This window comes from Corvus brachyrhynchos, unplaced genomic scaffold, assembly GCF_000691975.1.
Source record: "Corvus brachyrhynchos isolate BGI_N302 unplaced genomic scaffold, ASM69197v1 scaffold370, whole genome shotgun sequence".
NCBI classification, from domain to species: domain Eukaryota; kingdom Metazoa; phylum Chordata; class Aves; order Passeriformes; family Corvidae; genus Corvus; species Corvus brachyrhynchos.
Window position 1 is genome coordinate 642,509 of NW_008235977.1, and position 20,033 is coordinate 662,541.

Genomic DNA, 20,033 nt, shown 5'->3' on the forward strand with positions numbered 1-20,033 from the left:
CTGAATGACTGTCCCTGTCCTTTTCTTGACCCACGAGCCTCTTGTTATGTTTTCTCTCTCCTACCCAGCTGAGGAGAGGAGGGACAGAGCAGCTTTGGTGGGCACCTGGCATCCAGCCAGGGTCAATCCACCATAAGCACACAAAAAAGCATGTTTTGTATGTGAACCTCAAAATTGCCTTAACTGCCATGTTCCTCTTCTCACTGCTGTTAATTAGCAGCATTACAACAGCACTGACAAGCTCTTACATATTTCCTGTGGGCACTATCAAAAAACCAGTGCTGGTTAACAGAGTTACCACACTAGGCAAGTCAAAGTCTCAGCAAGTCCAGCTCCCTGTATCTCAACTTCCTCTAACCATCCTGCCAGCAGTAAGAACTGCCAGACAATAAACTGAGCTAGCTAGGAATTTCCCAATCAAATGGGTTTTGTTGGGGTTGGATGAAGCTACTTCAGCATAACCAAAACATTTCTCAAACACCAGCTAAGCAAGGGCTCCCCAAAAGCTAACTGAATTCCCTATTAGCCAGTTATCCTTCCCCAGAAAGCCCAAATCACAGCAAAACTTGGGATAAGCAAAGTTCAGCTTAACAAAGCAGGAAGTTACTGTAGCTTGTGCAGACACGGAAGAGCTGACCACAGCATTCATTATCAAGTAAAGCCCTGTATCAGTTATGCCTCATTATTCTAGAGCCTTACCAAGTAAAGGCAAAGGTGACTCCTGAACAGCTAGTCTTTTTCAAAGTGTATGACTGCATTTTCATGAAGCCATGCACAGAGTTATCATCTTCATTCATAATGAGCAGTTCTGGCAGTCACACAGATTTCTTACTGCAGAGAAAAGCACAGTCTGAGCTGCCACAAATTCACGTCTCCAATTTAGCCACACACCAAAACAAGCAGGGCTGGCTCTGCAGGCAGCAGACGTGAGCTGTGACGGGATTCTGTGGTTAACAGAGCTCTGTCCCTGGTATCCACAGAACCAAGGACCTTGGCTGAAGAGAGCTGGATTTATAGTTGCTCATAATTTGGACTCTCCAATAACGGAGAAAAAAAGAAGACCCATGTATGAGAAGCAATTTACACAGGACGAGATTCAGCTCCACTGGCTGTCTTCCTCAAACATGCAATTTGGTTCCCAATGATATTGACACAGGTAGAGTTGTTCCAAGACCTTAACTTCAGCTATCATTATTTTTCCAGGGGTTCTGCTCATTAACTGAGATCGGACAGTCTAGCTACTTTGCTCACCATCAGAGCACAGCAAACAGGGCTTTTTAAACTGCCTGAACTGTGCAGTTGGAGGAAAAATACAAGAACTCTTTCACACTTTATCCCCATATACACCCTGCTTTTATTTTAGGCAGGGCACAAATTACCGCCTTGATCCTCCCTTCTAGCAGAATACACACTCCATCCTAGTGGCCTCAGAGAACATTTGTTCCTTCGCTGCTGAAAACAAAGATATTCATAGTTCTTCCAACCTCCTCTAACTGCCTGCTCCATAGAGGGAACAAAAAAAATTGAAGTTGTCACTGGCAAAGAAAAACTACCTGCTCTAATCATGAACCTTTACAGCTGAACCATTTCAGAACATACTAGAGGGGGCAATTCTGCTCTGTGGGCTGCCTTTTTATGAATATGTTCACTTTTCCCCATGATACAAGGAACGTTTCATTCAAGTCAGTGCTTCAGTGTTAAAAAGTCATGAGAAATTTCCCAGAACTTCTTATGAAGACACCGAAGTCTCAGTTTCACTGCGCTTACTGCATGATCAACCAAATCCCATAATGTCATCTCTCTCCTGGAATGACAGCATTGACTGACAAACCCAGTAAGAGGTTTGGAGGTGGCCGCTTTGAACTCTTAAATTCAGACCAGTCACACTACTACACATCCACCAAAGCCTTTGTGATGCTTTTCACTACCAGGAACAAATGCTTATCTCTCCTCATACTGACAAGTGGAATAAAGAAGAGCCACCAATAATAGAGAAGGCCGAATACCCTAAAAATAAAGAATCAATTCAAGAACTCAAGAATCTCCTTTAATCTCAATTATTCTCTCTAAAAAAATCTGTGAAAGCTCAACTTGCTTTCAGTTTGACTTTGATATTGATCAAAGTAATCAGTGAGCTCTAATCAGAATTATCTGAACTCTTTGCATCACACAGCTGCCAGTTACTTTTCACTGACAGCAGCATACATAATCAAAAATAAGGTGTTGCAGGGAAGCATAGGGCCATTTACTGATTTTTTTTTTCAGAAGTGCACTTTCATTCCTAATTCAAATCTTTTATTTTTTACTTTTTCCATTTCTTAGGATAACCCCATAATTCTAATTCTTAATGTTTCAATTTTGAAAGCATTTTATCTGTCCAGTCTCACGATAAATAAGACTCACAGAGCTGATTATTTTAAGGCACAAAATTACATACTTATACAGACAGTAACAAGATGCACCTATAGGCAGTTAGAGAATTACCCATTTCTGACATAGGTCACATGTTCACACTGGGTAAAATTTCTCCAGAATTGTTCTTGCAGGACAGAACTTGAATATGCAGCCCCTATTCAGACAAGCACTTAAGTGCTACTGAATTCCCTGAAACAAATTTTTTGAGACTTTTCTCAGAGAAAAATGAACTTCAGCAAATTCTTAGTCTTTTTGAACTGTTTCAAAGTGTGCAGGATTCTAATAAAAATTTCACATTTGCACATACAAGAAAACATTTTTCATCATGAATACTCTGTTCTTAAGATCTTACAACAGGATTTTGTTCTTCTTTTTACAGTACTACATTAAAAAGTAAGTAAAAAAAGGTAGTAGGATTTGGGGTTGTGGTGGGTCTGACTGGGATGGAGTTAACTTCTTTCACAGCAGCCCACAGGGTGCTGTGCTTCGGATCTGTGGCTACAACAGCACTGACAACACACCAGTGTTTTGGCTATTGCTGAGCTGTGCTTGCACAGTGTCAAGGCCACCTCTGTTTCCCACTACACCCCCACAGCCAGGCTGAAGGTGGACAAGAGGCTGGGACGGGACACAGCTGGGACAGCTGACTCAGAGTGACCAAAGGGATATTTCATGTGATGTGTCCTCAAGTTCAGAAATAAAAACTGGGATAGAGGAACAAAAGGATTTTTTTTGTTTTCAAGCAAGTTTTTTGGCTGTTGTTTGGAGACTGGCTGGGCATCAGTCTGCCATGACCTAGTGCGCTGTCTCCCTTGTTTTGCACCCCTTGAATCCATTTTTTCCTTCTTCACTTACTGTTTTTCATCTCAACTCAACATTGTCTCGATTTTGTTCTTCCTATTTTCCTCCTCCTGCTATTTTCCTCCTCCTGCTCACTGTGGAGAGCTACTGCAGCAAGTGAGTTAGGAGCTGTATGGGTGCTTGGCAGCTGCCCAGGGTGAACCCACCAGAGCAAGTCAAATTGAAAACCCATCCCAGATTGGTGTACTCTCTTCTCAGATTCTGATCTAGAACTTGCTCCAGTATTCAGTGTCTACAAAACTATTTCCCTAGATACTTGTAGGGTACTTGAACTCCAAATATCTGAGCTGAGTATAATCCTCAGCCCAGCTCTACAGTCTGGGGAAGCATTTGTTATTCCCATTCTGCTCAGGAGTAATGAGGTGGAGAGAGACTACAGGAAAAGATTTTCAGAGTTGTTTAAAAATTTTGGCCTCATTTGCAGAAAGAACATTTACACACCAACCATCTTTTAATAGCAACCTGAAGGCTTCTCAGAGCTGAAAAACAATCCCTTTGCAAGTCTGAGGACTTTACTGACCTCCCCTACTACTGTCCCTCCAAGTACAGGATCCACAAATAAGGACCTTCACTAACAAGCCAGCAAGTTTCCTTATTCTCAGGGCCACAAGGCATCATTCTAGATGTGAAAGATCAAGTGCAGCTGAAAAACTACCATCTCTCACTGAAATTACTGCTTCTGAGAAATCCCTGTGCTGTAACACTGCTGACAAGGTGTGGAGATACTTCCAAGATATCTCGCTCTCTAGGCAGCCCATCTGTTTCTGACAGCTCAACTTCTGGTCAGCAACTGACCCGATGAGTCACTCTGGTTGTACTGTACAGAGCTCAGAGCCAGACAAGCAATATTTCATCATGTACTTGGCCACACTTGCAATCAGCAGATGCGTAAGAACCACTTTGGGCACGTATACTTTTCTTCTTTCCTTTGAGGAAGTCACACAGCTCACCACTACCGAGTTTAGCATGCTGAATTATTAACTACCAGATTGATTCTATTCAGCCACTCCCTGTGATCTTTCCACTACCAAAAGCTTTGGAAGTTTGCCAAGTAGCAATTCTGTGTAAAAAGTCTGAAGCAAAAAGGAAATCCTTAAGAAACAGCATAACTGCCTCCACCGAAGAAAGGGGTGCATGAAGTGAATAATGTGCAAATGAAATGAGTTCTCCTTCAGTCTATTTATTATAATGCCTGAGCATTTCAGAAACTTCAATACATAAATACATTTACCATCCTGACACCCATGCTTAAGTGCAGGAGTATTGTTATCTCATTTTACAGATTTAAAATTGAGGAATTACATGATTCAGTGATGATTTCTCAGGAAGCCATTCGTAGGGGACACAATCCAGGTGTCCTAATCTGCAAGGAAAATGGAGAACCTTACAGACATTTGAAAAAAATGGTCACCTCCATTAGAATTACATAGAAGGATGAGGTCATTAGCCCACTTATTAGATTCAGGCTTGGAACAGGCTTAGCTTACGTTTTTTAACATGCTGGACACAGAGAAACTGCCTCTGGACAAAATGGCAAAAGGAATTACTTGATATGTCCAAACAAGTATTTTCTTCAAAACAAGTGAGAAAAAACATGGGGTTTAGATCACCTCTAAAATTAGGCAATTGCAGAGACCCCATTTCTCAGTTTTGTAGTCTATATGTGCATCTAATTTTTTTTTTAATTACTACAAAGCAACCCTTTCCCACTACCCTCTGAACATCACTTTGGACTATACTTAGTGTGATATGACTTCAGAATACCAGTTCAGCAGAAGTTTCAGTTGCAAACCATGCTACACCTTCACAAACAATTACAAATTGTAGTTCAGTTGTGGTTCAAACAGTTCCAAAGATGAGGAGATGGTGAGGAGAAGCAGTAGGACCATATAGCATAAGCTGGTCAACTTGCTGACACAGAAAAAAAGAAGACAAAGGAGAGAAATTTATCTGGAGTGGTGAATCATAGACTCTGGAGACAAAATTTACCCCTCCCTGGGAGTGTTCAGGGCCACGCTGGGTGGTGCTCTCAGCAATCTGGTCTAGTGGAAGGTGTCCCTGGCCATGGCAGGGGGTTTGGAACAAGATGATCTTTAAGGTCCGTTCCAACCCAAGACACTCCATGATTTCCATATGATTCAGCTTCCAAGATGTTCAAATAGACTGCACTGCTCTGGTGAAAGCAGCCCCCAAAGTTCCTGGCTTCTTGTTCCTGCACTGATAGACCTGTAAGTAAAGAACCTTCCTATCTGAATGATCAGCAAAGAGAGATAAAAGGTATCTTACCACTGAGAATGACTCCAGTTTCTGTTCCTATTTTTCTATCTTCTCCAGTAGACGGTATCTCCTGCAAAAATAGCTGGAAGTTTAACAAAAAAAAAAAAAAGAAGTACTTAGTTAATTTACTCTTGATTTACTCTACTGTCTTCTCACAAGAGACTTTTGTGAAATAAACATCCCTCATTCCTTTACTGCTGTGGTCAACACGTGGGGGTGCCCTTACCTGTTTTTACAGGGCCTATCTTCTAAGGGCCTATCTTCACTGCCATGAAAGCTTAGGCAATCACCTGAGCCTTGCTGTTAGTCCCATTCCTGACCACACACACAATTCTCCCCTAAGACAAACGCATTTTTAAAGCACGTTATGCTCAAACTAGTCAGCACATGGGATGTGCAGAAAGATAAACGTAAGCAATGAAAACTATTTTATCATTAATGCAAGAGGACCGTAGGCACAAGTTACAGGAACTTAGCAGTTACTAATCAAACCCTTCTGAGCAGCACCAGTGCAGTTTCACTGTGGTCATTCTCCAGAAACAACATTATCATCTCAAGAATACTAACTCAGATGAGACAAAGGGAAACCCAAAGAGTGACACCAGCACTTTGTTCACAATACAAGGCCTTTGCTGATTTGCATATAAATTTCAGAGGAATTGTCCTCAAAGTTAAAGACACACAACCACATGGAAAACTGAGTGCCTGTTTACATCCATACACGGATGAATGGAAACTGATCTCCCAATTTCATTAGTGCAGGGAAGTAAAGTTTTGTATTCTCTCATGCAGCTGTGAAGAGAAGGCAGTCATGGTCTATGGTTTACCATGCATGCCAGATAGAAATTATTCCTCTTTGGCTGCTATTAAGAGTTGCACACTGGTCCTTGTTTGCTTTGGAATAAGATCTGTTCAGCAGTCCCTTGGCTAACCTTAAAAGCATATTGTGACATTTCTGAAGATCCTGACTGCTGAAATCAGCCTCTACTAAGCCACTATGACTGGATTGTCTTTACAGACTAATTTTTCCTTCTGTACTACAAAATACTCACTCTTTGTACTAGACTAGAAATGTGTCACTGCTGTCCTATTTTATCATTATTGAAACTACGTATTTTGCCAAGGCCAAAACTAATTTTAGACTGCAAATGTCCTGTCAGCATCACAGGTTTTATTTTAAAGCAAGGCAGAAAGCTCTTAATTGCTTCTGCATCCGAAACAGCCAGATGTTCCCTGAAGCACTTCACCTGGCAAAGGCTCCCACAACAAAGACTCTCACAGCTTATGTCCCAAAGTCCATTACAATCTAAACGCACATTTCTGCATGGCTTGCTGAGTCACAGTTATGCTCAAAATCAAAGGAATGAATAGAGCAATTTAAAATGTGATGCTTCGATGAAGAAATACAAGTAATCACACATGTCAGTGTTAAAGAGCATTTCTGGGTGTTGGAATCTACACAACAGGCACAGATCCATGAGATGAATAGAGGGGCTGGAAACCTGGTGAGGGAAGCATATCCAATTCCTTGCCTTTGGGCAGAATCCCTAACCAAGCACTGAGGAAGGGGCCTATGCTATGGCCCTACCAGCAGTTTGTTCTTTGGTGCAAGCAAGAGCAAGATTTGGCTATTTCCTTCAAAGGGACACAAGGAAGGGCTGAGAACTTGTCCCTTTTGTCCAGTGAGCACCTGAATTAAACTGAGAAAGACAGCAACATTCCTAATAGCTACTGCATTTCTTATGCCAACATACAGACATTTAACCCCTTCCAGTACCACCTGTAGTCTGCAGGCAGTATTTTTAGGATTTAAACACAGAAAATCAGATAATGACATTATTGCACTGAGGCACCCTATTGCACTGAGGCACCCTAGTGATTCCACTTTTTTCCTGCATAACACACCACCTGCTAAACCCCAGTTCTGATCTTTTTCAACCCAAGCTGTAGAGGAGAATCCTCTCCAACTTCACTGGAAAACTAAAACTCAAAAAAGCCAAATGGGAAGAGCTTTACAACTTAAAAAATATTTTTTTCCTCCTGCTTAAAAGTGAGTTCTTTTGACAATTTTTGTCCTTTTGAACTTCACAAGATTTTAAGAAGAAAGTGACAGATAATGTCAGAATCCCATTTCTTGATGTGGTCAAGAAATATGGTCACTGGTATGAAATTATTCAAGCTAGAATTATAATTATTGCCCCTTAAGAGCTATTATTAAAAACTATTTTAAAAGACAAAGGAACACAAGCAAAAAATTGAAGTCCAAAGTTCTTATTTTGCATCATCATAAAGTAACAAAGCAGACAGCCAAGACAACTGTACACTACATGCAAAATTATACCTCCCCATTTTATTGGGTGATGTAAAGATTTGTTCTTTCCAAGCAATATCACATCTATCAAATTTGACCAAATAAGATGTATTACTTTGAAAAATATTAATTAATTCTGTGGGACATCTTTCCATAGCTTGATCACCTTCCTAAATCACCACTTTGTCTTTACTCAATGGTCCATGACATGTTATCAAACAGTATGCAGGGAAAAATGACTCAAGGGCAGAGAAGGGAAATGGAGAGTAAAGGCACAACAGTTAAAAGGAAACTTATTTCACCTATGTATCACCACAGAAAATACTGTTGCTTAACATCTGTAAGTGTTCAAGGTAATTTCCCATTATAATGAAAGGTCAATTCTTGAAGTGATTTTTATTCTCAAACAACAAAAAGACCCCAAAATAGGAAGGCATGCTGTCACTCTGCAGGCCATAGAATACAGACTGTAAAACAGCGGTCCATATTCCTCTGTGGCAGATCCATGGCTGATGAAGGCCATGTGCATGGAGATGGCATGATACCCCCCCACAGAACCTTCAACACATTGTCCTCCACTGCAGAGTATGAAGAGGGGGAAAAGCAGAGCTTCAGATATCACATCACCAAACACATTTACCAGAGCTCAGTGACAAACAACTTCACCAAAACCAACATAAGCCAAAACACCTGCCAGGAATCAGTGCTCATCACAGCCCTACAGCCAGGCAGAACATACAAATAAACCAAGCATTTAAAAGCCTTCCCGTCTTGAGCTGTGACTTTTTCAACAGTTCCCTAATCCTAGTATTAATGTGATATGTGACAATACAAGAACCAGAAACGAAGTTTAAATCTAGATCAGAACAGCTATTCATTGTGACATGGCCCTTAATGAACCTAAAGGGCAGAATCAAAGCATAACATGTGCTATGGAACACTCTACACTGGAGTCCTCATCCTATAGGAATCTTCTTTACTCTTCAGAAGAGTAAAACAAGCCCTTTAACCCTCTTCTTCTGACATCTAACCCTGACCCCAAACTTAACCTAGGATTTCACAACACACCCATCACAGAAGAGCTCAAAAACTAGAACACTGCACTCTGCTAATTCCACTGTAGACCCATGAGCGTTCTAGACCCTAACAGTAAACATAACCTGCAATCCCTTCATTCCCAAGTAAATAGCCTATACAGATAGGATTTGCACACTTGTGCAAAACACGGTGCTAAATATATCCATACAGTGCATAGTGACTACAGTAGCACTGAAATTAACTGGAAGTTGTCAGGGTCTGCTAAGACTAGTTTGTTTGGCTTCTGCTTTGGGTTGGTTTTTTTACTTACTTCCAAAAAATATTAAAAGCTAAGTTTATAGGTGGAATCAGAGGCGTGCTGAGCCAGGATGAACACTGATAACACAAGAAAACATTGGACTACAGATAGCCAGCTTTCATTCCAGGATATTTCTCTGGTAAGGCCACTGATAGAACATCTAGGTGAGAGGAAAGTCAGCAGAAGGCAGGGAATCTTCTGAATGTTTATATGAATGACTGCAAAGGCTATTTGGAGTCTGCTGGTACATACACAAAAAGTGAGATTTTGTTGATTATTATGACACTTGGATTTTTTTTGGCCCTTTTCTGGGTTTCGATTTTGGCCTAGCTAGTCAGTCACGTTTCCCTAATTGCCAATGCAGCTGTTTAGCACACAGAAAGCAAATCTCACTCTGACAGTCAGACCTTATGACATCTATCTCAACCATACGCCCCACACAGACTGTAAGCTCTGATGTAGTCAAAGCAAGTAAGGGTTTCTCCTTGTCTGTCACTGCTACACTTCAACAGTGGTAAGATCCTGTCAGTATCAGCCAATTTGTAACAACTTCCAAAGCTGAACTCTGCTTGCCTTTAACTCACGATGCTCCATTTTGTGCACTGCAGTTTCTAACTCTGGCCAGGGCATGCAGTGCTAAGCACACTCAGCAGGATCCAGCTTTCAGAGGACAGTTCATACAGACATTTACAACGTGCATTTCTTATTGCAACAGAAGATGCATGTGATTGTACAGCAGCATAAGCTTTCTGACTAAAACCATCCTCATCTGGTATTTGCCAGAGATTGTATAGCAAAAGAATCTGTTGACTTTAGGATTGGGAAACAACCAAATAAAAGCTTCAGGATTGGACCACCTCTCATACTATGCCAGATTTCTGTTCAGTGACACAAGTCAGGCAATGATACCACAGTAGGGCAAAGGATAGGATTTGTGTTCAGCTGTCTGTAAGCACCTTTATTCTCCTACCGCTGATCTCCCATTATTTCAGTCTCTTACTCTGCCTAACGTAACAAGAGTTGACAATTTACTCCCAAAGCATTGTGGGCCTAACCCAACTCCTCCTGACAGAACTGGAGCTGGAACAGATCCGTAACACAGACATACATGAGCCAGATGACACTGGAAATTCAACAGCACAGCATTGAAAAGCTAGTATCTCACCAAATGAGAAATCTCTCCACTGTCAGAAGAACTGGACCCACTGGAAGCCCAAAAAGGTTAGAAGACTGAGTTGTGGGCCCCACTAAAGCACAAGTTCTCAGACAATGAACATAGGGCAACATTTACAAGTTCTACTTCCTACAAGAATTGCTGTCTGCTTCATATACACACCATACTTCTGATAGATGGGGATAGTTTTTTCCACAGCTGGGGATGCTTTACTTGGATGTGTTTATTTTTCCTCAATCTCTGTCTGACTCACAGATATCTCCATTTGTTTTAGTTTTCTTCACTCTCAGAAACTAAGAGGTTTTCTGTAACCAACTGTATCATAACCAGGTACACTGTCTATGACCCTAGCAGATTTATGGAAAGCTCTCTTCACTAAGAAACGCATCCACATGTTCCCAAAAATATCTTATTTTGGGAATTAACTTAGTGAAAAGAAACTTAAACTCATTTGTTACACAGCAATAGAATGACTGTCTTAAGAGTTGTTATCTATCTCAGCTTGGAAATGACAAAAATTGGATACTTTTCATTTTGCAGAACTCTTTGGTGGAGCAGGGATAGCAACAGAATAGCTACTCGGGCACATATGCTACACTCAAGTTCTCAGAGTACTTTGTCAAGATCAGCTAATTGAAATTAAGATGAGAATTTTTCCTAAAACACATGAGCTCACATTGCCAAAATTATTCCACTTAAGGGCAGGTGAGGACTTCTGATGCTACAGTTGGAAATATTCAAAAAATGATATGACATCCTTAGCCAAATGGTTATGATAGTTCATTATCATCATTACTAAAGAAAATACTCCCTAACATATTCCAAGCTAAGATTTGTGCACTCTTCCCTGCCCTGACCTAAGGATGCACAAAGTCTACCTGAAAAGGCATCCCAGCTGGCATTACCAAGACTGGCTTGATGACACAAGCCATTATTTGTCAAGATTTCAGCTTCTGAACTTGATGACTTTGTGCAGAATCCTAGAAGCTGTCCAGTATACAACATACTTAAAACAGAAAGCCTTTGGGAATAGCCAAGCGGACTACTTGAGGAAAAAAAAAGATCACGAAAGAAGCTGTAGAGGATTTACAATTCTGTTTTGTTTGGATCAGTACAGTAGCCTAGCCCATAAATAGAAACCAGGTGGATTTTTTCTACGTTTGCTTTACTTTCTTTCTTTGAAAGTTGCGGGAATGATGGTAACCAAGCAACACCACAAGCCTGGAAAGCCCTAGTTAAGACAATTGCTGATACCCTGATGAGCCAGGATGTGTTCGGTGCCTAGAGGAGCTATAGGATCTGCATTTTTGTACGCTCCAGGGGCCACAAGATCCTAAAAAGAATGAGGAAAATATTTTGTACAATCTGTGGACTCTTGATGCTTCAGTGTGAAAAGTGCCTCCCTCAGAAATGAATTTTGCTGCCACTTGGGAGTCCACTGTGAGTTTTACTTGCCACTTTTGCAAGGTCAGTCTGTCAGGAGAGCTTCCCCTTACTGAGGCTTGGGAACTCAAAAATACTGGGTCTCAGACAGTGTAACTGTTAAGATATTAAAAATAACATCCATGGATTTATTAGAAATATCACTGTGGATCCATGCAAATTTGAGTATGTTCATTCACACAGAACACAACCTTATAAATGAATGTTGATGATAAAAAGTGTAACTAAATTGAAAAAAAAAATATCCACAATGTTATTTTCTGGTCAGAAAAGCACATCAGAACAATCAAGTATTTTACAGCTTCTGCAATGAACAACAGCTGAAATAACTCACTTTCCATGCAAGTGCAATCAGCACTATTTTCAAACTGGCACATCCTCCCTGTAATCAGTCTTCAGCCTCCCAACAGAAGGAAAGAAGCTTTTGAAGGAAGCGGTACTTCTTACTTTGCACACTTAAGCAAAATCAGTTGTGCCCTCCCTCTGTCAAATGGTTTTTATTCAGCATTTTATAAAATAATTTTTTTAACTGCTCCAAAACTAAAGTAGGTATTTTCTTAATAGCAAAGTCAATATATATATATATATTTGTACAAACATTTCAAGACATAATCATATTCTGAGAAAGAAAAGTACACAAATGATGCTTTTTTAAAAAGTTAAAATCATTTGCTTACCCAAATAAGCAGAAGCAGAGAAAATATGTCTGAGTGCATATGCTTTAAATTGAATGAGGGGTTATTTTAGGAGACAAAGGATGACTACTGAACACAACCAACATGTGGTGAATCCATTAAGGCTGTGGATACTGAGTTTATGCTGCCATTCAGCAGGCAGCACCTTAGTCTCACAGGTAAGACAGTGAGATCAGTACCAAAAGCAGGACAGCCCAGCTACAGCATTAAAAAGCTCAACCCTGAGGAACAGGTTTCCAACTTTTCCTCATACTGTATGATTTATACTGGGTTTTATTGTGCAGTAACCGATATCAAAGACTACAATAAATAAGAATTAAAATCACTAAAAAGCCCCAAATAGAGACCAAAGATCTCCCCTAAAAGCTCTGTTGGGACACAGACATAAGGGGGCTTCAGGGGACTTGGTCTACTGCCACCATTGCTGGGCTCCTGAAAAAACATCACACGATGACTGTGAAAAGTAGAACTGTTTGTCAACACAACATCATGTGTTGAGTCTGCCTCTGTAACAGCAAAAGTGGGTCTGAATATTCAAAGAACAGAGTACCTCCTGGGAATCTTTACCAGGAAGTAGCCCAGCAGAGGGATGTACACTCTGCATCACCCACTGGAGCAGGTACTACTGGACTGCATCCTGCCCAGAAAGAAAGCACTATGCCAGGGCCCAGTATGGCAGCAGCAATGGGATCCTCAAGGCCAATTCCACTTCACTCCATTGCAGCTGCCCTGGTGTGTGGACAGGAGGAGGATTAACAACTCCCAGACTGCTATCACCTAGGCAGTTTCACACTTCTCTCCTTCCTACAAGAGCGGAACACAACCATGAAGCATATTTGGACAGCACAGAGATTAGACATATCCCTTCTCGTATAAAATTCCAATCCTTATTTCTCTCCGCCTAAAATGGAGAAATACTCTTTTCTTGTGCATTCAGATTCTAAGAGTGGGATCATAAGGAACAAAAATGAAGATGAAATCAATTTACAAATGTAAATACAACTCTAACCTCTTTTGAAGCTTTACTAGGAAGGAGGAGCAAAATTACCCAGGGCATCTTGGTCAGACTCAGCCATGAGTGTAAATGAGATCTCATTCCCATGTGGTATTTCACATCACAAAGGAAAACACAGAGCTCCCACAGTCCTGAGACAGAAGGTTCCATGAAACAGCAATTTGTTTGTCAAAGCAGTCTTTTCATGGGAATGACATACAAGTAACAAAATAACACCCAAAGTTTGTAAGCAAACTTCTCACCTTGGAACTGACACTGTTTCACTGGTGATTTAAATGACTTTGGCCTGGGCTTCAGCTGAAATGCTTGTGTCACTCTTTTAGTTATGAAGGAATCTGGGTAAAATAAAGCAAAAATACAGTGTGGTTTTCTATTCTGCTGGTTAGTTTGGACAAAAGCAAATAGGTGCTGGTGCAAATCTGGAACGCCTTCAGGGAACTCAGATATACCCCATGTTAAAGCAAATTGGAGTTTGCCTCAGTTTGTTGGTATAGCATCTTCTATATGGATTGTTTATTCTGAATTCATGTCTGCATTTACTTTCCTAGGAACAAACATGCATTTACTGCTGACATTGAGCCTCAGCAACTGATCTATGACTTGGCACCTCTGCTCTAAGTGCCTTTGACGTACCAAGAGTAAAGTTTATTCCAGTAATAACCACTCACCCACAAGACATAGTCTGAATATTTTATGGTACACTAAAAAAAGTAACATCCCATTTAATGACAATGTTGCATGGAAAACATTAAATGCATGCCACGTGGCCAAGCTACCATCTCTAGCCCAACCTCTGCTTTGAGAATTATCAGACTTCTGTTTGTTTTAGCTTTGCAAAGTTATAGTGCATTGATATTATTTATTTTTCCATTTTATTTCCTAAGATATTTGCTGCTTCAGTAGAAGAGGGGAGTGGCACACAGTGGCTACAACCTATCTTTCTTGTTTCCATGGTCTCCTGGCTTTCACAGATGGACCTGCACGGTGTAGGCTCTGCTTAACATCACCCATAACTCCTGTCCCCAGTATGAACAACCAAAGCTTTCACATGTAAGCAAATCCCTCAACATGCATAGCTGCAGATTTCAGAAACACACACTGCCTGACCACCTCATGTTCACCTTGATCACCAATATATTAAATCCTAAAATTATCTCAGCCACCTTAGCACATAAGCACATTTCTTCTAGTGAATTACCAAAGTCAATGAACTTGAGAGGCCAGACAAGCAACTCCTGGTATATGTTCAGGAATACAGCACACTGTAAAAGCTGACTATTAAAAGCAGAATTATCAAATTACAAAATAAAGAGTGATATGATTATATCTTTTCACAGAGTCACAGACTAGGTAAGGTTGGATGGGATGACCATGGGTCATCTGGACCAACCTCCCTGCTCAGGCAGGGTCATCCCAGAGCACATTGCACAGGATTGCATCCAGACAGTTCCTGAATATCTCCAGGTATACTGAATATCTTTTCTCTCTGGGAAACCTGTTCCAGTGCACAGTCACTCCCACAGTAAAGAAGTTCTTCCTTATATTATGGTGGAACTTTCTGTGGTTGTGTTGCTGGTTGTGTTTTGGAGGTAGGGGGTGTTAAACTGTAACCCATGAACAGATACCTTCCTACCTTTGTATTAACACAGACAGTTAACGATTTATGGCCTGTCTCTTAAGGAGCCCATCTGCTGTATTTTCCATTTCAATTAACAACAGATTCCTTCCCAAAGCTCTGTGATCAGTACTGGACACCAAAAATGTCCAAAAATGTAGTGTCTAAGAGTCCCTGAGGTCCCTTCCAGAAAAAATCCTAAATGAGCAAAAGGCAAAGCCTTTTATGGAGTCTGGTACCAAATTTGTTTAAAGACAAAATCCAACAAAACCAGCACACTCAGCAACAGCCCTTGCGAAGCACCCCAGCTGCCAGCTGGCGGCAGCTCCAGCGGTTCCCCATGTCGGCCAGAGGCCTGGAGAAGGAATGCAGCTCTGCAGGAGCATCGCTCCCATACACGTGGGGAAGCACCCTCACCACACTCCAACCTTACAGACTCACATTTCAAAATGAGTTGTCCTTGCCCAGGTCTTTGGCACTGCATAGAAACAGCTCTTGCTATCACATGTTTGACCATTTCCCTCTATCAAACCACTTCTGCAGAGCTGGACTCTGACTTCACAGCCAGCTCAGTGAGGATGCAGAGCCTGGAAGGTTGAGTTCAGTCCAGAATAAGCACCATACCATGGTACAAAATGTCTGGTTTTTGTCATCAGTAACAGCAATCCTGAGGTTTTTCTTTTTTAATTCACAGAAATTTCTAATAGCAGGCTAAGCAGCTCTCTAGATGGAAGAAGACATTATTCACTTAAAATAGTGAACAATAGTTTAAAAATGTGCTATTCAGTTTAATTAATGACTGAGTTTACATTGCTGTATTCTTTTAATATGATGCAACAATGCTAATGACTAACCTTTTTGCAATTTAATAGACCTTGCAACTACAAGATGATCCCTCTTTCATTTAAAAAGTCCCTTGTTACAGCTTAATAAATCATGTTTTGCTTTTTAGCAATTCTCACTAAAATGCTTTGGAAGGCACCATCATTCACTTACAGGCTGATGTTTAGTGGACCTGACTGTACACAATGGCAATTATAACTTCCTGCGCTCAATGTCTCTGGAAATCCAACACTGGAACACCAATTAAAAATTTCTACCCCTTCCTCATCTGTAGGGTAACGCATAAAATAATCATGGTTGCATACAGGTTAACTTCAGAGAAGGAAATCGGGTGTTAAAATGCCAATACAGCAACCTCATCCCAGAAGCAAAGAAAACAGAAACCCACTGTTCTCTGTCAAGAGATCACAGAATGGGTTAGGTTGCAAGGGACCACTGTGGGTCACCTGCTCCAACCTCCCTGCTCAAGCAGGGCCATCGCAGAGCACACTGCACAGGATTAGGTCTGGACGGTTCTTGAATATCTCCAGTGAAAGAGACTCTGCACCCTCTCTGGGCAATCTGTTCCAGTGCTCAGTCACGGCCCAGTAAAGAAATTCTTCCTCATGTTCAGGTGGAACTTCCTGTGCATCAGCTTCTGCCCATTGCCTCCTGTCCTATTCCTTGGTACCACCAAGAACAGCCTGATCCATCCTCTTGGGACTTTCACTTTAGGTATTTATACACATTTACGAGGTCCCCTTTCAGTCATCTCTTCATTGCAATCCTCATTGTACTCATGGCAGTGCAATGGATGAGTTTACACACATGACCATCTGTTGCCAGATTATGAAACAATAGAGTGACTTCCCAGACTGCCAAATCATGGAATCACAGAATGGTTTGGGTTGAATGGGTCCTTAAAGATCACTTAGTTCCAACTCCCAAGCCGTGGGTAGGAACATCAATCACTAGATCTGGTAGCCCAGAGCCTCATCCAAACTGGCCTTGAACACCTCCAGGGATGATATCCACATCCACACAGCTTTCCTTGTTCAGAACTTCCTTAGTTTCTAGGCTTACTCTCTTTACTACAAAATAAAGTACAACACTTCCCATTATAGAGTACCCTTCATCCTGAAACACCCTGGGACTCTGATGCCTCACACAGAACAGCCAGAAATTTCAGGACTGAGCACTAAGTGGAATGAAAGGCAGCACACTGCTGTAGCCTGCACCACAGCTGTCTCTCATGTCATATTCTTGGCTACGGACATAGAACCAAACTCCTACTCACATCAAGGTGCTGCAAAACTGCCAATACATGTAGAGGTCTGACAGGACCTTAGTTTTAAATACCTCTTCCCCAGAAACTCAGCTACAGAGAATGTAGACTGCACCTGTTTCAGACATACGAAGGGCTTGTGTCATTCACAACAGGAAAAATTTGTGAGGCTACCAGCCATGCTGTGATGCAGACCCAGTAGCACACAATTTGAATCATCTTGTATCAAAAAGCCCAACCTTCCTCCCCACCCGGGCTTCCTCCAACCACCACCTTCTGCTCTCTTCCCTACCACAACCCTACAGGCACTCTTCTTACACAGCAGCTGCTCTAGTTCATCTGTATTTGCCTCACACTTCAGAGGTTATTGTAGAGGAACAAACCCTCAAGGATTATAATGAGAAGTAGGTTTCCTTCTTTCATCCTAGTAACAAAGTGCATGCAGTACATAGGAGACCTCAGTTCCTGTGGGAACACATGATGAAGCTTCTCTGCACCTTAGAGCTGCACAGCTCTATCTCCACACCATCCCTCACTCCGACGTACCCAGTGCAAGGACCACAAGCTCCAATTCTAACACGAAAGCACAACTTCATGACAGCACCTTAACAAACCAGCCAATTCAAAACAATTTCTAGCCAAAACTAAGTTATTAACGGAAAACAGAAACACAGAAAAGGCAACATTTCATTCAGACCTTGTCCTAAAGATCACTAAATCAAATACTGCACAGGCTAGTATCACTGCTAAGATAGTTATTCCTTCAGAACACAGAAAGGAGAAGTCCCATAGTGATGACATTTTGGGACTTGTACTGCTAGCATAAACCACAGCTTCTGAATACATTCCAACTGAGAAGTACCACCACGCCCAAACTGCATGTGCAAAGGTTTTACTGCATTTAATTTTACACAGAGAACCGTACACAGCAGTGTAATTTAGATACTAAAAGTGAATAGCTTAAGTGTAGTGCAGAAGAGGAAGCCACAAACTGGATGTGTGTAGGACAGTACATACTGAAAGCTGGTTTTATGTATTACTAAGTAATTTAGTCTGAAACAACCATTTGAGTATGTGCATGAGCTTTGAGTTGTCCAGAGCCCAAATACTCTTTCTTGGTAGTTGTATCTAACCCAGCAAGAAAGCCTCAAGTCCTAATTTGCCACTGTGAACCACTCCTCTGCAGCAATGAAAGCCAGGTGCCACAGACAGCATTCAGGCAGACACTCCAAGGCTGAACCTTCAGGGCAAGTACCGCACACATCTCTAACAAAATAGCCAGGATCCTAATTGGCTAATTTTGAGATGAGAGCTACTCTCATTTGGAAATGTCTCATAGCACCAACAATATCTTTTGGTGGTGTTCCAGGTAAGACTCAGTCAAGCACCATAAATTCTTGCATGGGTTTTACACAAGGTTGGGCCAACAAATACCAGTCTACCTACACCAAATACAAGGTGTTTATTTTGAAATGCTGCCAGGCAGGTTGGCTTTACCAGCACAGAAAGACAACTCCATGAGACTGAGCTGTCAACACAACAGTGGCAGCAGCTTCTTGAATGCCAACTCAAAACACACCCACAACCTTCAAGGATAGTCACCTTCCAAGAAATCATACAGTTGACTTGGCTATGCACAGCACAAACAGATAACATTGCTCAACTCCACCCAGGATATAAAACAGCACCAACCCTCTTAGAAAGACAGTTCATGATAACAACAGGCTTAAGTTACCACTTTAAAAAAAAAAAAAAAAAAAGAGAAATAGAAGAGACCTTCAGTCAAAGAAAATCACACAGGTCAGATCTGTCCCCAACTCTGACTAGCAGCACACTGGTATTCACAAACAGGTGAGGCTTCTTTGCCATTTGAACTCTTACCTTTCCAACACTTGGGAGATTAGATTCATCAGTAATTTAAACACCGGACACAGTACACTGCCATAAGCATTTTTTTCAGCCAGCAAACCACTCGAGAGAGTACTGAAAGGCCTATTATGAAGGCCAATTGCTATCCTTTTCTTGAATGACCACATGAAAATCAGTGACTGTTCTACAATGGTTTGAAAGGGCCTTTTGTCTGAAGGAAAGGACAAGGAGTCACAAAGTATTGCAGATTCATTTGTAACTCACGGCTTTTGAAGAAACTGCAGAGCTTCAGTTAAAAGCAAACCAAGAAAAGAACAAGCTTTGAAAATGTTATGCCCCAATCCTTTCCTACTATGTACATGCAGAGCATATTTTTAGTCTCTTTTGTATTACAAAAAGATGGGCTGGCATTCTAGATTATTGTTGTTTTACAAGAGAAGCTTAAAACACTTGCAGAGTTTTGACTTTATTCCCAAACCCTAATTAGGGTCTGTAGCACTATTGTATAAACAGAAAATCATCAGGAGCTTTTTCTGGTACAACATCTAGTAAAAGTGTAATTGTACTGGGATAATAAGTGAAACCATTGTCACTGTTGCTTAATAATCACTTTAGTAATTGAGCAAATTTGGCATCACCCATAAAGTATAAGATGGCCAATTCAAGAAAAAGACCTCTTTTATATTGAGAAACCAGCATTAGACTTTCATTTTGAAGTCTGTTTCTGAAGTCCCTGACCAAAACAATGTCAGTTACATCGCTGACAACTTCCCAGAAGAAAAAAAATGTTTTATTTCTCCCCCTACCCCAATGACACTTCAGTTCTTAGATTTTACACGCGAAGGCGCATACACACTCAAAACAGGACTTGCACACATGATTTCATTATGAAATTTCTAAACCCTCACATGGACA

At 41.1% G+C, this 20,033-nt stretch overlaps 1 protein-coding gene across 2 annotated transcripts in view; it reads right to left on the reverse strand.

Moving 5' to 3' along the window:
- SPATS2L (spermatogenesis associated serine rich 2 like) overlaps positions 1 to 20,033 on the reverse strand; it is a 79,090-nt gene that overhangs the window by 56,201 nt on the left and 2,856 nt on the right. Inside the window, exons 1-2 of one of the 2 annotated variants that reach the window (XM_008629864.2) lie at positions 13,770 to 13,869; positions 5,563 to 5,635 (exon numbers count right to left, since the gene is read on the reverse strand). The gene's annotated coding sequence lies outside the window, so the exon portion shown is untranslated. Of the gene's footprint in view, positions 1 to 5,562; positions 5,636 to 13,769; positions 13,870 to 20,033 lie in introns of those variants that run through there. The other variant, XM_017728402.1, reaches the window with a different exon arrangement.